Below are 19,317 nucleotides of genomic sequence, written 5' to 3'. Positions count from 1 at the left end.
TGGAGTTTCTCCAGGGTTGCGACCACATCAAATTTATTTTTCAATCTCTGGTGCTAAACACTGCCTGTCACAAACCAGGTATCCACGACTAAACGTTGGTTGAGTTAACTGAACAAGCATGGAGCATTCCCTTTATTAAGGCTACCTTTCTGTAATGTTTCCAGAGCTGCTAATGCATCTGAGAACCAATAACTAGACTTAGAGGAATATTAACATGGTACGGGGGCTTGTAAACCTCACAGTCTGAGGTGTCACGTGACTAGAGGGACTTTCGTGCTGGGGAGAGAAAGCGCTGGGAGAGTGACCCTTGTCTCCACTTTTTCTCCTCTTAGTGTCCCGCAGAACCATTTATTCTCCGATTACCTAAAAACCTTATGACATCTATTTGTTTAGGTTTCTGTTTCTTATGGATGGGGGTCCATTCAGCCCACTGGTTTGGAATTGACCAGGTTTATATCTGTGATCCCAACGTCATTATGAATAGCATTGCCTTCAATTCTCCAAAGTGCCCTGGTTTGGATGCTAAATCACAGGGACACTATGCGTGGGAGAGTTCATCGCACATCATTTAGCTGCCTAACTCCACTCCCTTGGAGGTTTGGGTACTCCGCCCTGCGGAGGCTTTTCCTCTGGGAGGCACGCCTCTCAATCACTGCATTTGGGGGTTTTGGGTCCTCTCCTAAAAGATCAGACAGACACCTCTCTTTGGAGAGACTCTTGGTGGAACAACTACAACAAAATCAGTTCTTTAAGTGTAAGCCTTTCCTGTCATCCTGGACCTCTAATGAACACTAAAAAACAAAGACTCCCTAATAATTACATCCCCAAATTTGCTGAAATGTAGAAAATATGCCCATTTGAAAACTCTAACCTAGTAATTAAACTTAAGTTTCTAAGGTTAAACTGCACCTTTAATAATGCAGCTTATTTTGTCAAAATCAGTTAAGGCCCTCTAATGTGTTTTGGAGTAAATGGACAGACAAAAATTAAAATGTGGCTAGCCAAGGTAATCAAAAAGCTCACTTTATTCAGTCAATAACAATGGCACGTTAATGGGTTCTTTTTACTATTGGGATGTAATTATGCGTGGCTTTAATTTCTTGTAATGATGGAACAAATTAGATTACCTCATACTTTTAGGATCATTTGGTACATCGTGTTTTGGTGCTTCCATAAACCCCATTGGAAATTAAATCAGCTCTGTGATTGTTCATTCTCCCCATATTGTGACATGTCTGCCTCATGTCAGCAAAATGGTAACCATCGTGTACCTTAATCCAAGACACTGCAGTAGAGTTAAAAGAAATGATCTTCTCCCCTCTCCTTTAAGACCTCCCTATTTGTAGCTATCAAATTTTGGCATGCCTGCTGGGACACAATCTTGTTAGAACAAGCAGAGTAATTCTCATGTGAAACTTCAGGACTCTTTCTACCATAAGTTCAAAATGTACCTGTGATTCAAACTGAAATAGAGAATGAGTTGGTAAGAACATGATGAGCATCACACAGTATTAAGAACACAAACTACTAGTTTCTTCTTCCCCTAATTCCAAGTGGAAGTGCAAGCTTTGAGGGAGGGAATCTACGGCCACATTGCATTAAAATTAATTAGTGATTAGTCTAGCACATTTAATCTTTAGGTCCTTAACTCAGCACAGGTAAAATACTCTAGTAAACCTAATGCAACTTCCCTGAACACTGCAGCTACTAAGCTCATACCGTAAAAGACCATACTATAAATGACATTGCAAATTCAGTGTGGCAGACTGACATTAAATATTTAAAATGCATGCAAAATTATTAATAAGCAACAATGTCACAGAGACTGCTAGCTGTCCCCTAATATTGGTGTGCTTCCATCAGCTGTATTAGTAGAGAAAATTAAAACTAGAGAACATTCTCAGATTCCTATGTAGCCAGGTGTTGTCACATACACTATGTTTTTGTAAATGGATTGATAGAAGTGTTATGTGGAGGTTTCAAGAGCTTTTATTAAAAGACATCTGTCATATATCTCATATCTGTCCTTCTTCATTCTTTTCTACTGATTAGAAGATGAAGTTGATGGATGGAGCAGGAGCAGCCCTATTGGACCACGAGTTGAATTTAGGCATAAAGGGCACATCTAATAGCTTCCAAATGGAAGGAGCATAGGTTCTTGAAGACTTTATAGAACAGTGTTGCCACATTAGCTCTAGACTGTTTACTTTTGGATTTTAACATGATAGAGAATAAACATCTATGTTCTTTAAGCCACTTCTATTTTAGATCTCTGTATTCACAGTGAAACACAGTCCCAACTAATACAAAGACCAACAGCCACACTTTCAATTTCCCTTGATCTAGGACTATAGCTTAGTCTTGTTAAAAAGGAGTGTGTTCACAAATGCCAGGCTGAAAGTAGATACTGGATGACTGCTTGCCAGCTTACTGTAATTTGAGGATATTTTGTAGTAACAGATTGCTAGTTTAGAGCTTCTAGAACTATCTGAAAAGGATTTCTAGAAAATATGCCAAACAAAACCCTACAAGAACAACCTGGAGCTTCCCATAGGGTTCAGATATTTGTCTTTCCGTCTGGATTTACAAGTCACTCCAGTCTGGAAGCCATTGGGATGAACCAAAAAGTGGTTTTCCTGCCTTACAGGAGAACACTGTCATTTTGGGAAGTTCTTCTTCCCCCAGCCCCTCCACCACTCACTTATACAGTTGACCACATGAATGTTCACACGGTTTTCTGATTCAATAGTCTCCAAGCACACTGCTGTTGTTAAATCATTAAAAGCTAAAGGGTCTTTTAAAAATTTATTTCTTTACATGATTTGTCATTTAAAGCCAATGTTCTCTCTTCTGGCAAATCCAATAGCTTTACAACTGAATTCTTGTGGATTCAAGTCATGCCTGAAAGTTTTATAGAATGATATACTGTGATCATAAGGTCAGAGCACAAACACCTCTGCATGTACAGTATTTTAAAGCAAAAACAGTTTATGTGTAAGTTCCATGAGGTTATAGAACATGACCATCTTATTTATTACCAAATCCCCCGTAGTGCCCCTTAATATAAATCTGGTGGATGAATAAATAAAGAGTCTGCCCAAGGTAGTAAACGTATTGTTTGCACACACTCGAGGCCTACCTTTGTGTGTTCATTGTCACTGGATGTATGCACAGCCTCTGTATGACTTTGCAGGACTGTGCCTCTAGATTGTCCTCCACAGTTACCAAAGAATCGTTTTCCACAAATTGCTCTAGCATCACCCTCCTCCTGCATAGAATCTTGCTGCACATCCTGTTCCTCTGAAGCACTTTTTTTCTCACTTAGGTCCCCTAATACATAGACATATTGTTGGATGTACTTGGATGGAAAAGCATATGCATGTTCAAGCTCCCTTTGGGAAAATTTGCAACTATCAGAAATGTTAATTACCAAAATTAAGTGCATAAATTATGAAGCATAAATCTTAGTTCTATTTGTTCACAGCAGTCTAAACCTGCATTAAAAATTTAGTAAATAAAATTGGTTATAAGAACTTTTTGGGAGAGAACTACCACTATTTCAGTGAAAGGATGATTACCCACGAGACCCCAGATCCCACTCAACCCATTTAACACCTCCAGTGCCCTTTCACCTCTCTATTATGTACATCAGGTAGCAAGGTAAGAGCACTGTCTAAGTAGAAACTACTTCAATCTTTCAAAATCTGGGGTTATCTATAGTAATAAAATAATAATATGCTAATTAGACCGAATAGCCAAATGACCTTCTGGACTTCCTTCCAGATGACATTCTGGATGACCTTCCGGACAAATCCGGGGCTGCAAGGACCAAGGCAAGCTGCCGAGGCTGCGAGGGCTGAGCCCCTTGCACGAATTTCGCACATCGGACCTCTAGTCTGATTATAAAAGGAAAAACAGGATAAAAAATACAGAAAGACAAAATGTTCTGTCTGTCCTAAAGAATGCTAGCTAAACATAATGCCATTGATAAGATGCATCATGAAACAGATAAGATTTATTAAGGTAAATCTTATTTGTATTAAATCATCTATTCTCCCTAACGTCAGCATTTATTCATTTGCCATATACTGAATGACATGTTTATAAATTTTAAAATGTTAGTGAGATGCCTGTTTTTAAAGAGTTGAGCTATTCTTTCTGGCAGTTTCAGTATTTGGATTAGAATTTGAGGTAAAAAGGTATAAATAAGTCATGGTGAAATATTCAAAGGCCATCACATGTTTGAGACTGTATTGTTGTTATACGGAAAAGTGTCCTTGTTCTTGGGAGGTACTCATTTGAGGATGAAGGGCCATGCATGACGTGTGCAGCTTTCTCTCAGGTGGTTCAGAGAATAATAATAGTGTGTGTGTGTGTGTGTGTGTGTGTGTGTGTGTACAAAGAGAAAGAGGATGCAATAAAGCACTTGAGGCAGAATGTTGACAATGGGTGAATCAGGGTGAGGAATATGCATGTGTTCTTTGTACTGTTCATGAAGCCTTCCGTGAGTTTGAAATCATTTCCAAAGAAAACATATTTTTAAAAAGGCAATCGAAACAGGGACCATAATTAAATTATTTCATATTTGAGCACTCTTTCCTGCCCTCCCCATGTACACACACTTCATACACTCAGAGACACACTTAAGTGGCACTTCACTGTACTTTTTGGCCTGCATAATGGGTGCTAGCACGTACACAATTGAGAAATTCAGTCTTCTATTCACGTGTTCAAGCTCTAAGTGATTCTGAGACTTTATTCTGAAGACATACTATAATGTCCTCCCTTACAAACAAGGCTGCCCTTTTGTCCTTTCAGATTTGGTTGAAACTGGGCCATGGAGTACAACTACCTGAGAACACATGCTTTAAAGACAGCTGAGGCATACTGCCTAAACCATAGACTATTGAAAATGTGGCCAACAGTGACTACTCTGCATGGTTGACTTCAAAAGTGCTGATGAATACAATGAACTGTGGAAGATGTATGATTTGTTTTGCACACATTTACTATGATTGATGCTCCAGATTTGGCAAGTTAGTTCACTCCCCGTGGAGAAGGAAGTTGCACTGCCTTGCCTCTTTCAATATTCTCGTTGAGACAGGTCTCACTCTTATGGGCCAATGTACTAACAAATCACTTTTAATTTGCAGCATGATGAATTTATTAGCTACACTATGGATCAATGCTGTACATAATATTCCTCTTAATTAAATGTCCTTATTACAAATGCCTTTGCAAATTTCCCTTCAGATGACCAAACTTGAAGACAAGAGTCTAAGTGCCAACCAGTAATCGTCATATTTTGAGATGGGCCCGGGCCAAAACCAGGGTCAGGGCCAGAGTTAGGTTAGAAAGTGATGTATTATGCATGGCAGGTTATAAAACTGATATATGTCATCAAAACCACCAATAAATTGACTCAAACTATTCTATGCCTCAAGTTATTCTGACACCCAGAGTATCAGCCTCTGAGCAAGCCAACTTTAATTATTGCCTTAAGAATATAAAAGAGAAGATAAAGTTTGAGATAATCAGTTTATTTGGCAGTGGCAGCAGTATGGGGAATGTAAAAGAAGGAAGTTGAAAAAAGTGAGAATAGTATAGTATCAATTTTTAGTATGAATTTGAAATCCTTCTTTTAATCTGATGAATATCATTCAGAAATGCAAAAAGGAAGGCAAGGGAATAAGAATCTAATTCCAAGGTACCTCTAAGGAAAAGGGTATTTAAATTAAAAACCTGACCTGGATTGTGGCCAGAATAACTGTTTTATTGTTGTTGTCATTAATAAAGAAACCTGAGAAGAATATATGGTTTCTCTTGGTACTCACTAGGAGAGAAGGGGAGAGGGACAAGAAGGAAGAAGGGAAGGAGGGAGGAGAGAGAGAGAGAGAGAGAGAGAGAGAGAGAGAGAGAGAGAGAGAGAGAAAGAGAGACTGACAGAGAGATAAAATCTGGAAAGAAGTAAAAATTCAGCTTTAAGGTCCCCAAATATCCTAAGATCGTTTTGCTATATTAGAAATGTTTCTTATTTTAAAAATCAAATTGGCAGGCCTATTAGCCAAGGTAATCTTTGCATTCTTGTTACTCTGAAGCGAGTTCTGTGGGCTACCATTAGACAGTCCTAGCCACGCTCAAACTGGTGCACTTTGTGCGAGGTAGAGTACTCAGCTCTTAAAGGAAACCATGCAGCACCAGCTCCGACCCTCCTAAGGTTAGGTATGCCGTCAGGTTCTATGAGCTACCCAGGCGCCAGTATTTTATTACAATGAACCATAAGACTACGGGCAGTGAATTTTCAATAGCCCACAAAATTTGGTGATTTGTTAATTCAGTTTGGTTGTCTTTTTAAAAAAATATATTTTTACTGATTTCAGAGAGGAAGGGAGAGGGAGAGAGAGTTAGAAACATCAATGATGAGAGAGAATCATGGATAGGCTACTTACTGCATGCCCCTGACTGGGGATCGAGCCCGTAACCCACGCATGTGCCCTGACAAGGAATCGAATCATGACCTCCTGGTTCATAGGTTGACACTCAACCACTGAGTCACACTGGCCGGGGAGTTTAGTTCTCTTTTTAGCTAGAGTTTTTTACTTCCCTCTAAAATATCAATAAACCATCTGCTTTTACTTGCTTACCAAATAACTTTTAAAAAATGTATTTAGCAAGAGTATCAGAAACCATGAATTAATACATCCATTAGTGACGATCCCCTCTCCATGCTTAGTTTTCTTTTTAGGTACTAGCTTTTTTCTACCCTTCCAAAAATAACCTGACTACCAGGACTAAGGAGCACTTCAGCTGTAGAAATGTCCACAGGCTGCCGGCTTTCATAACAGAAAGGAAATAAGTTTCATTAAAGAAAGAAAAGTCAGTAGATTCTATGGTTGCCTTACCCACTGACTTCAAGTTCATCAACACCCAATTTTCATATTTTGGAGACTGCTTTTTTCCCCCTACACATAGGGCTCCTTTTATTCTCTGGCCACAAATGATAAATGTGGTCTACTTGTTACATTTGTAATGAAAATAAAATATCACAAACTTTCCGTTGCAGAATAAACATCTTAAATCTAACATTTCCTTGGGAATTAGATCAGAAAATTGTCAAGATATTGTACACCCATAAAATATTTAATCAAGAAGTACACTGAAAACCTAGAAATCTTGTTCCTTCCTTTGGCTCATGCTATTTTAATCAGATGACTTCATTCATATCAATATTTTAGACATTTCAACATAATATTTTCCGTAGGATCTATGATTTGGGACTCTAAGAAAGTCAATTTTACACTAATTTGTTTTGTTCCTTGGTAACTAGACCACCTTTAATAGGATCTGAGAATTGATATTCCTATTTCATAAAGAATACAAAAGTGACCCAAGGAGATGAAGTTTCAAAGGTGATCTCTGACAAGTACTTTTACCTCAAGCAAAGTTGTCCACATGTTTTTCCTATGTGTTTTTCAGATTCCCTACTAACTCCACTAATGAAAAGCCATTGATTCATTGATTCATTTCACAAATATTTGTTGAACATATAGTATATGCTAAACAATGGATAAGATGCTGGACAGTCAAGGATCAATAGACAAGATACTGCTCTTAAGAAGCTCACAATCTGGTCATGAAGAGAGACAAGCTAACAATCCTAGTGCACCACTGTGATAAGGGCTCCAACAGCACATACTGAACAGAGGCATCTAACTTGGTCTGGAGGTGGGTGGGGGGGCTTCGTGGAGGAGGCAATTCTTGATATATACAAATGCAGGAGGAATTAGTTGCAGAGAAGAAGAGCGAGAGTGGAGTAAAGTAAGGAGTGGATAGGTGGGAAGGGGTCCCAGACAGAATAACATGGACAAACGTTCAAAGTCATGGGGACACAGTGCATTTGTTACAGAGAGGGTGCATGTGCGGGAAACAGCGTGGGATGAGTCTGGAGAGATGGGCAGGAGAGGATCATAAAGATAAATGACTAGTGAAGGAAGCTGGTTATGTCCTCAAGTGGTGGGGAGCATGGATAGATTTTTATTTTTCAGATACAGATTCTACTTTCTCTTTTTCATTCTATGGAGAATAGGAGAGAAAATATGCCTTTATGGAGAGTGAGTCGAAAGTAGAAAATAACCATAAGTTTCTGAAGAGAGAAAAATATATGTGATCAACACCCTGTCCCAATCAGTACAGTTACATTTTGTTTCTTTAAATGCAGTAAGTTTTCACATACTTTATCACATTTCTAGTCTGTATATTGGCGTTGAAATATTGACTAGGTTTCTGATACAGTTTCTGGAGTCTGAATGTCACTGCAGAGATGAAGAAACCAAACAGATTGGATTCATATGGGTTTGCCATATGACAGTTTTCCCCCCACATAAGATTAGAGGAAAAACTGATTTCATTCCATTTACTGCCTTATTTGGGTTAGAACTGAAGTCAGTGCTATTATCCTTTTGCCTATTTTTCTGTATTTAAAAGCTGATGCGGGACTGTGCTGTTACAGAAGAAACAATTTAATACCTTTTGCTACATCTTATTTCTCATGGGTTTAATTTTTTTAAAAAAGGAAGAAAGACAGTACATGGACTTTCTTCACAAAAAGGTAACTGATGTTCCCCTCTCACAAAACTTTTAAGTTTTAAAAGTCAAAAATTTTTAGACTTTTAAGAACTTATCAAATAAACTCATTTATTATTTTTTATAATTATACTAGAGGCCCAGTGCATGATTGAATCATGCACATGTAGGGTCCCCTACACGCTTTCGCTTTTCGCGGTGGAGCTGGGTGCCTGTCCGCTGGTGCAGACAGGCACCCAGCTCCCCCACTTTTGATGGTCCGCGGCCACTGAGGGGGGCTACCCTGCTGTTGAGAGGCGCAGGGGGCGGGACTCCCGCCCCCTGTGCCTCTCAACGGCCTCTGCGGGGGGCTGCCGCGGACACCTGGCTACCCTGCTGTTGAGAGGCGCAGCTGGGTGTCCGCGGCAGGCCCCCTCAGCGGCCGCGGATCTGGCCGTTGAGAGGCGCAGGGGGCGGGAGTCTCGCCCCCTGCGCCTCTCAACAGCAGGATAGGCCCCCTCAGTGGCAGCGGATCCGTGCCTCTCAATGGCCGGATAGGCCACCCCGAGTCCCGCCCCCCAGCCTCCCGCCGCCCAATCGTGGGCATAGCGGAGTGATGGTAATTTACATGTTACTCTATTATTAGATAGGATAAAGTATTAAAAAGTATTATAGGAAATGGTTCCACAAAGATGTCAACTCTCCTCTTTTATGTATTTTTATTGTTGACACTATTATAGATGTCCCAATAAGCACATTTATGACTTTACTCTAATTACATTAGAATTCTTTATAGGCTAAGCACCTTATAATATATGCAATCTTTTTATGTTACTCTTTTTTTAAATCCTCAATAGAGGATAAGTGTTTTTTTTTTTCCTTTCCTTATTGATTAAGGTATTACATACATGTCCTTATCCTCCCACTGCCCACCCCCCCGCCCCGCTCATGCCCTCCCCCGCCCCCCCTCTCCGTGTCTGTGTCCATTGGTTATGCTTATATGCATGCATACAAGTCCTTTGGTTGATTTCTCCCCCATACCCCTACGCTGCTGTAAAAAGTGGTGTTTTTTTAAAAATTGATTTTGTTTTCAGAGAGAGGGAGAGGGAGAGGAAGAGGGAGAGGGAAAGAGAGAGGGAGAGGGAGAGGGAGAGAGAGATGTGAGAGGGGAACATCAGTTACCTCCTGTATGTGCTCCACCCGGGGATCAAACACACAACCTAGGCATGTGCCACGAGCAGGAATCAAACCCACAACCTTTTGGTATACAGGATAACACTCCAACCTACTGAGACATCTGGTTACTCTTACGTGGTCATTTTTTAGTAACTCAACATTCATAAAAATTTCATAAGAGCACAGGAACAAAGTTCTATTGTAGACCCTATGGTGACAAAACATGAACCCCACTGGCTTGAGATCCAGAGTTTAAACTGCCTACTTGAGCTCTAGATTTAAAAAAAGGTGATATGTATGAAATGCAAAAATCTGACATCTCTATAGGTGAGTATTCTGAAGTCTCAGTATTTTTGTTCATAAGAAAAGTAAAACTTGCCCCTAACACATACTACCAGCATGCTGAGATTCCCTTAGGGTGTAGATTTCATTTGGGTTAGCATAATTGTTGATATTGGTAGTATATTTCACATGAGCTTAAGAAATCACTGTCTATTCAGACAATGGAAACAATGAAAGGTTTTTAAAAAAGTATTATTTTGCTAGGAGCTGGATCTCAGTCCTTCTGCTTTATTCATTTTTTATGCATTTGTTAGTTTGTTTATTAATTAGAATATCATGGGAGTTTTCACACTGGAGGGAACATTTCAACTTAGTCTGGAAGAGCAAGTAGAGTTTATCAGACAGAAAAAGTTAGTCAGGGTGTTCGAGAGAGAAAGAACAACCTGTGAAAATTCAAGTGGCCAGAATTAAAGTGGTTTCCTGGAGGAATGGCGAATAAATCTGTGCAGTTGAAACATAATGTTACCTAAATAATCTGTCTTTCTGTTTCTTCTTTTAACTGATAAGCCAAGGAAAGCATTCTAAAAATCCAAGTCCTTCTTTCTCCATTCTCCTTGTCACTGAAAAGCCTCTTTTATAATAACTCAGTGTGAGGAGAGTTGGTAAATCAAGATGAACAGATTTCACAGCATTGGACAAAAAAGAGTCAGTTCAGTGAACAGCAAACATGTTTCATGTGAGACCTTGAATGCTCCAGCAGGCTCAGAAAGTGCAATTAAAGGATTAAAAATTAGTCTAAGGATATTTCAGTGATGTTCCTAGCATCATCTTAACCATTATTTTCGACCTTAATAAAATCCACTCCTTATCACTCAGTGTATTTGTGAATTTGGTTCCAGGGAGTTGTTTTTTCATCCAACGGGGAAGCCCTCTCCTTCCCCCCCCCCCCCCCCCCCAGGAGATTCCTGAGCAACGATGAAAACAGCAGTCACTGTCAACACAGCTAATACTTGCATGCAGCCTCTTGTCCACGGCGCTCGAATGACTCACACTTCCAGATGGCCATGCTAGCCTTCATCCAGATTCCAATCTTGGCACTGTTAATCAGGTCTGGTTGTCTCAATAAATAACTATTATGAAGCTCAAGGTTTGTAAAAATTAAAAATGTTTACTAATATAATTTCTGAGTATAAAAGTAGCCTTTTTCATTATAGATTACTTGGAAAAACTGCAGAGTACAAGAGTGAAAAATAGAAAAAAAAATCTGTAATCTTATCACCTATAATTCTCTCATTCAGAGATAACCACTGTGAACATTTTGATGTATTTCTGTCCAATCTTATTTGTTTCCTTAGTAGATCTCTAAGAGAGATTTACAAAAGGGGAATTACTAGGTCAAAGGGAATAGGATTTTTTGTCTCTTGATGTGTACTGCCAAATTGTTTTTTAGAAATATTATACCAATTTCCACTTTTAGAAGTACTGTTTGAGAATAAAAATTCACATGAAATTCTCATCAACACATAATGAAATATTATAAATATGTAAAAAACTGCAAATATATTATTTATTTTGTTTTAATTTGTATGTCTTATTGCAAGTAAGAGTGATCAATTTTTAAGTTTAAATTTTATTTTTAGCACAATTATATAGGGGCATACAGAATTTAATAGTACTACAAAGATTTCTTAAAAATCTCCCACACTATATACATATTCATATCTTCCATTCCCCAGAGGTAGCCACTTTCATATCTTTTGACTGATTTATTTGCTATATTACTATGTATCTCTAAATGACATACTTGCATTGCTACTTTCTAATATTTTAGTTTTAGGCATTGATTATTGCAGAAGATGACAATTTAGCTCCTGATCCATTCACACCTACTATCTTCAGTCCTTCAAATATATGTTGTAATTTAGTTAGAGTTATTGGGTTTATATTAGTAGGACTAATGAAACACTGTAAGCAGCCACACTACGTAACATATATCAATTACTTCTTATTTTCTTCACAAGATTTTGTTTTTATTTATTTATTTATTTATTTATTTATTTATTTATTTATTTATCAATTATATTTTTATTGATTTCAGAGAGGAAGGGAAAGGGAGAGAGAGATAGAAACATCAATGATGAGAGAGAATCATTGATCAGCTTCTACCTGCATGCCCTACACTGGGGATCCAGCCCACAACCTGGGCATATGCCCTGATTGGGAATCGAACCATGACCTCTTGGTTCATAGGTCAACGCTCAACCATTGAGCCATGATTGTTTTCCTTATAGTTGAAAATTCTTGTCTTGTGTTTCTTTCTTTGTTTATTTCCTTGGGTTTCTACATACTTGTAAAATTAATTCTATCTCAAACATGGCCCTACCTGCAAAGATCTCCTTTATGTATGGGTTAAATACATTAAGAATTTTATCAAATTCATTTTCTTGAAGAAATATCTCCCTAGAGCCTCTTCTAATCTGGATTGGCTATTCCCTAGGTTTGTTGCACAGCTGTCACTTTGGGATGTTTACTCCCTTGTTTTGTTGAGCATATTTCCAGTAGCTTCCTGAGTAAATATGCAAAATTTTTGAGGCTATGTATCTTTGAAAGTGTCTTTATTCTATGCTCACTCCTGATTAATAGTTTGGCTGAGTATATAATTCTTGGCTGAGGATCATTTTCCTTCAGAATGTAAAAGGCATTGCTCAATTGTATTCAATGTGAATCTTAAGAAGTCTGATGTCCTTTTGATATTTTCATTGAAGACTGTGTAGAAATTTATTTAGTTTCTCAGAGATGGAGGGGGAGGGGGTAGACTTTATACATCACAGCAAAAACTTAAAAATCTTAGAATATTCCCCCTCCCAAAGTTCTACTACATACACCAGTGGCCAATTACTTTTATTTTCTCATAAAAAAATTGAAGATTTCCACCTTTCTCTTTACTACTCCTCTCCTCTCATCTCCACCTTCAGTTCTTTCCCTCTACAACCTTTCATCCCATCACCTTGCAATTTAATCTTTGCTGTCACTTTGAATTTGTTTGTCCAGGTGGTGAAGAAGGAAAGAGAAGGTACAAGGGAGGCAAAGTTGTGCTGGGGAAGTCAGCAATGGCTTTGGTTTGCTCTGGGCAATACTTTCATTCCTCTTAAATTAATATCTGTGTGGTTATTTATTATTAAAATTATAAACCTGTTATATTCTTCAGCTTTACAATTGATCTGATAAATTTTTCACAAAATATTTTAAAGTAAAAAAATATCCCTCTCCCACATAGAAAAAAAAAGTTATTTTTGACAATACCTTAAGCAGACCCAAGCGAGACTCCACTTAAGATTTGTAAGCATGAGCTTGAGTGCCTTTGTCCACTGCTCCTCCGTGTTCAAGTGGGTTCTGATGGAATAGAATTCACACTGGCTCCAGGCTCTTCTATCAGGCCTTTCTCCACATGGATCCTTAGGGCATGCAGAGACCTGGTTTGCCTTTCTCTGTTTCTTCCTTGAACTTCATGCAGTCCAAGAAAGCCATCTTCGCCCGGTCAAACTTGTTAGACAAGAGAGCACTCGGCCCCCTGGTACAGAAAATGGGTAGTTCAGTGGGGCCTTCTGTTAAAGACTTCAGATAGGAGTGGTTTCCGCAGGGGATGAGTCCATACCTCTGAAATTCCTGACCAACTATGTTAGACAGGGCCAGGAGCAGCAATGCTGTCTGCCCCCAGGCTGAGTTCATCTCATTCCAGCACATGGGGACAGTGGGGAGGCAGCCCAATCTGAAGTCATTGATGACAGCCAAGGGGCCATCTTGGCGAATCCCAAACATTGAACTGAAGGTGTTAATTTTCTCTAGCCAAGCTAGCTGGGTCTGGGCACACCCCAGCCAGTTCTCTATGCTTCTCAGTTCGTCATGCAGTTCCAATGGTTGCCACTGCAGTTTACTGTGGTTCCTGTGGTACTGCCTTTCCTGCTGGTCCTGCATCTCGGTCTCTGCCTAGGCTGCCTCCAGAGCCACAGCTGCCCTTTCTCAGTTCTTCTTCACTTCCCTCAGCTCCTGGACCCGCCTCTCTTCCTCCAGCTCCACATCCTTCGGTAACTCCTGCAGTGTCTCCCTCTCATCCTCACTTATTCTCCCGCTTCTCTCCAAATAGCATTTGTAGTTCTGACTGTCAGATTATGAGGTAGTGAGCTGAGTGTCCAGCTGCTCCAAAAGACTGTCAGTACAGTCCTTACACAGGAAGTGGTCCAGATCTTCTTTACCAGAAAGGATGTCAAAAATGCCCCTATTGACCTTTTGGATGTTATTGAGAGTTCTCCCAGAGCCCAACTTCCCGAGCAGGGTGAAGTGAAGTGGCTGGAACTGTACCTGGACATCTTGCCATCGCCATGGAGAATCCTGCTAGAGGCACCATCTTGTAGTTTTTCAACATCTATCTCCACCCTGGTGGTAGAGCCTCATCTGGGGTTCTCCTGGCTCCCCCAGGGCTGAGGGGAGCTTTGAAGCTGCAGGTTCTTGGCTAAGTGTCAAGGCCTGAGGTCTCTGTGGACTGAGTCAGCTTCAGGGGCTGGAAAATGAAGTGGATGGAGGACATGGTGGAGGTCTTGACTTTCATCTTTGATGTAAGTTTTTCCCCAGTCTGATGTCTTTTTGATTTTTGATCCTTTGTATATGACCTGATGATGATCCCTGGAATAAGCTATATATATATATATATATAAAATTATATACTAGAGGCCCAGTGCACGAAATTCGTGCATGGGGGGTATGTCCCTCAGCCCAGCCGGCACCCTCTCCAATCTGGGACCCCTCAAGGGATCTCCGACTGCCCGTTTAGGCCCGATCCTATATTAATTTAATAAACTTCCATTGAACAATTGATATATGTGAAGCACCATCCCCCTGAGAGTATAAATTCCAAGGGTCTGAGTCCCTTACAGGATTTTCTGGAGAAAACAGATTCATAAATAACCATAAAACAATGAGAACTGATCTATATCAGAGACACAACGCTGAGAAAAACTCATTTGACCTATGAGTTAGGAGGAATTGGGGAAGTCTTCAGAGTTAATGAGCTACCATTTGAGGTGGATCTTGAATGATGAATGGTGGTTTTGATAGAATGCAAAGGTGACAAACGCATCCCAGGCTGAAAAAAGACAACGTGCAAAGTGTTGCAGATTTTTTTAGGGAATGATGAAAAATCTATGGGGGTTGCTGAAGGTATAGAATACAAAAAGTTGAAACTGGACCGGATTTTAGAGAGAGTCCAGCCTAATCCACTGAATTTTACAGATTTGAAATCAGTCCTAGAGAAGTTATAAGTTGTCAAGATTCCATTCTTAGTGAAAGAACCAGGACTAAGGCATAATGTCTGACTTCTTTTGGAGCATTTTTTATATCACACAGTTCCTTACTTCTCACTATAGATAGAGACTACTTTCCTAAGAGCAAGTATTGAAAGAACTGATCAGAAGATCTAGGGGACACAATTAGGATTCCATTCTAATCTATTCCTAGAGGTTCCTTTGATGTGGTTTATTAAGGATTCTGAGGTCTACAGATAAAGCACATTATCTTAATTATGTCTGTCTATCATGGGCATAGGATGGGAGAAATGACATGGAATTATATCTATGAACACGAACCACCTAATGGGGAAAATAAGACGGAAAAGAATACATCATATGTAATTTATGACTATTCTTATTTTGGCTTAGTTTAAATTATCAAATTTATTCTTTTGAAAAAGTCATTATATTCTGGATTAGATTATTTAAAACCTCTCCCTTTTCAACTTTCATTTCTTTTTCCATTTTAGTTTACTCTTTTAAATAGTGGGTACGCTTATTATTCAGTATTTGAGATTACACAAAACTATTCTTTAGTCACCTTGATGCCTTATGAATAGAGAGTCCATCAGTTTTTAACTTCCAAATTATTGGTATGCACAATTGTTGCAAATAAAACTCACTCTGCCAAATCTTGTTTATTTTGTCAATCAAGTAAATTGATATTTATTAATATACTGCATTTAAAAATTTATTTTGAGAGTACATATATTAAAGCTGGGGACAGTGAAACATGGTAGTTCTTAGGAGAGAAGAAGCAACAGGAGAGAGCTAAGTAGGGCTGCTTCAGCTCTCTAGAAAAGTCAGAGAAAGGGGGCATGGAGATAGGTTCAGGGGTTTTGTGGCCCACTGTTCCTCTTGTTGAAAGTCCCTGGGGGTCCCCAGAGTTTTTGTGTTTTTTTTTTAAGTCTGTGCCTAAGAGAAGGGTGTGGGCGTGATCCAAGGAGGGCACACTCCAAAGAGTGTACACCAATATACTGCATTTTTATGTGTGTGTTTTGTTGTGTTAATTCTTACCTGAGGATTTTTTCTCCATTGATTTTTTTTTAGAGAGTGGAAGGAAGGAAGGAAGAGAGAAAGAGAGGGAGGGAGGGAGGGAGGGAGGGAGAGAAGAGGGGAGGGGAGGGGAGGGCTAGAGGAGGGCTAGAGGAGGGAAGGGAAGGGAAGGGAAGGGAAGGGAAGGGAAGGGAAGGGAAGGGAAGGAAAGGAGAACCCTGATGTGAGAGAGACACATCAATTGGTTGCCTTCTGTAGGCGCCTGAACCAGGCTGGGACCGAACCTGGAACTCAGGTACTATGCCCTTGACTAGGAATCTAACTTGTGACCCTTCCGTGCCTGGGCCGATGCTCTAACCACTTAGCAACACTGGCCAGGGTTACATTGCTGATAAATGAAAAGAAATCAGATTTTCTTCAAACATTTGCTTGTTTGGAATCAGGTACATAAGTAGAAAAGACTTTCTATAATATGGCATGGTTTCAAAATCTATTATTACTTCCTACAAATATAGAGCATACAAAAGTTTCTCACCATTTTTCTAAGATTAACAACAGGGAGACAAGTGTTAATCTCTTAAAATACTATTTTAATTTTTCTAAATATTTTCACAACCTATTTATTTTTATCCATATTTTTAGGTTATAAATATCTGTTTGTATTGAAAATTTAAAAGACCAATACTATTGTTCTATGTGATTTATCCTAAAATGTCATTCTATACTAATGAGGTAATTTATTTCTCCACTTTTCTATTTTCGGATGCTGGAAGATCCTTCTAGAAAGCACTTTCAATAATTGTGCTTTACTTTGGAGCTCTTGAGCAATCACCTAAGAATTCTTGGGATAAACCAGAAGGAAGGCCAAAGAGACAACACTATAGCTCCCCTAAGTTAATCAAACAGAACCCCCTGGTAAACCAAAATGGCCATTTTTACATCAGTAATTTATATTTTGTACAGTACATACTTTATACTGATGTTTATAAGTATGAAAACAACACATTTCTCCAGCTGTAAGTGGAGCCTCTTGGCAAATAAAGAAAAACTTATTCCCATTAAGAAAACATTGGAGTTTAACTCTAGATGAAAAATATTTTAAAAATCAGATTTAAAAAGTCCCTGATTTGCACTCTGTGTAAGCTATTGCTTTGAGAATATTGCTATATAATTACAGAAAATACTAGTTAGACTGTTTGAAGTCTCCAATGGCAGCAAGAAAAACAGAAAAAAAAATAAGCTAACTCCATCAACAATAAAAATATGGAAATTGAGGAGCTCCTGGTGACCATAAATATACACCTTTATGAGCCTGACAATTTATATTCAGTTCACGCAATTAGCAAGTTTGATAATATGATTATAACTCTCAAGTTGAAACAAATGCTCTTTGCTAAGAGCAACGAGTTGTTATTGAGCAGATGGTATTACTTTTTCTTGCCAATTTATGTGCACAGAGCTCAATCAATGCTTAGCCTTAAAAATGTCAAATAACTCAGATTTCAGGATAACACATACCAAGTAATCTGCTCGGCTTATCTCCACTGCGTCACTCCCCTCTTGAAAAGCTCAAACAAGATAGCATGATTGACACAAGTAAAAGCAAAAACCATATATTTCTTACTGCTGCACAGTCTTACCTATAATGTAGCATTTCAAACCATATATTTCTTACTGCTGCACAGTCTTACCTATAATGTAGCATTTCAATCCTACCTAATAAAAGAGTAATATGCCAATTAACCATCACTCCGCTACACCCACAAGTCACACCCACCAGCCAATCAGAGCAAGTATGCAAATTAACCCCAACCAAGATGGCTGCCACCACAGAGAGCAGGAGGGAGGCTTGGGTTTCCCCGGCAATGGAAGGAAGCCAAGCTTTCCACACACCCTGGCTGAACCAGGCCTCCACTCAAGGATACAAAGTTTCAATGATAGAAGGTAAACAAATCCAAACAGAAATAGCAGCAGCCACAGAGCTGGAAAGAGTGGGAGGCTAGGGTTGCCCCCAGCAATGGAGGAAGCCAAGCTTTCCACACACCCTGGCCGGCCCAGGCCTCCACTCAAGGGTACAAAGTTTCAATTATAGAAGATAAATCCCAAGAAAAATGGAAGCATCCATGGAGCGAGCAGAAGGCTTGGCTTTGCTCCAGGCTACAAAGTTTCAATTGTAGAAGATAAATATATCCCAGATACCAGGGCCTCCGCTTGGGTCGCCGGGGGGCATGCCTGGCCTGCAAACCACCACAGACCTCTCGCCCAGGCCGCCCCACGCCCCAAGGGAACTCCCACCCTGATCTGGGACATCCTTCAGGGCAAACCAGCTGGCCTCCACCCATGCACCAGGCCTCTATCCTATCTAATAAAAGAGTAATATGCAGATTGACCATCACTCCATCACATAAGATCAAGATAGCTGCCCTCATGCAGTCAATGATCCTGCCCCCATGTGGACACAAGATGGCCACTACAAGATGGCCAGCAGGGGAGGGCAGTTGAGGGGGACCAGGCCTGTAAGGGAGGGCAGTTGGGGGGGACCAGGCCTGCAAGGGAGGGCAGTTGGGGGCAATCAAGCCTGCAGGGGAGGGAAGTTAGGGGTGACCAGGCCAGCAGAGGAGGGAAGTTGGGGGCAAACAGGCTGGCAGGGGGACAGTTAGACATCAATCAGGCTGGCAGGACAGTGGTTAGTGGGTGATCAGGCTGGCAGGCAGAAGTGGTTAGGGGCAATCAGGAAGGCAGGCAGGTGAGCAGTTGGGAGCCAGCAGTCCTGAATTGTGAGAGGGATCCCAGATTGGAGAGGGTGCAGGCTGGGCTGAGGGACACCCTCCCCCCCCCCCCCCCCGTGCACGAATTTCGTGCACTGGGCCTCTATTATCTTATAAAAGACTAGAGGCCCAGTGCATGATTTAATCATGCACCTGGTGCACCAGCGGGCTGGCTGTCCGCCGGTGCCCCA

The 19,317-nt window shown here is 40.1% G+C and overlaps 1 protein-coding gene and 1 pseudogene across 2 annotated transcripts in view; both read right to left on the bottom strand.

Moving 5' to 3' along the window:
- The window catches only part of PDE4D (phosphodiesterase 4D), a 253,479-nt gene that overhangs the window by 63,497 nt on the left and 170,665 nt on the right, over positions 1–19,317 (bottom strand). The gene's annotated exons all lie outside the window — the stretch shown is intronic.
- LOC307112039 (beclin-2-like) lies at positions 12,542–16,478 on the bottom strand (annotated as a pseudogene). Its single transcript has one exon. The product of its transcript is annotated as a beclin-2-like (transcript).

This window comes from Cnephaeus nilssonii (genome assembly GCF_951640355.1).
Source record: "Cnephaeus nilssonii genome assembly, chromosome: 2".
Classification (NCBI taxonomy): Eukaryota; Metazoa; Chordata; class Mammalia; order Chiroptera; family Vespertilionidae; genus Cnephaeus; species Cnephaeus nilssonii.
The sequence above is the reverse complement of the archived record's forward strand: the minus strand, read 5'-3'. Positions and strand labels throughout refer to the sequence as shown.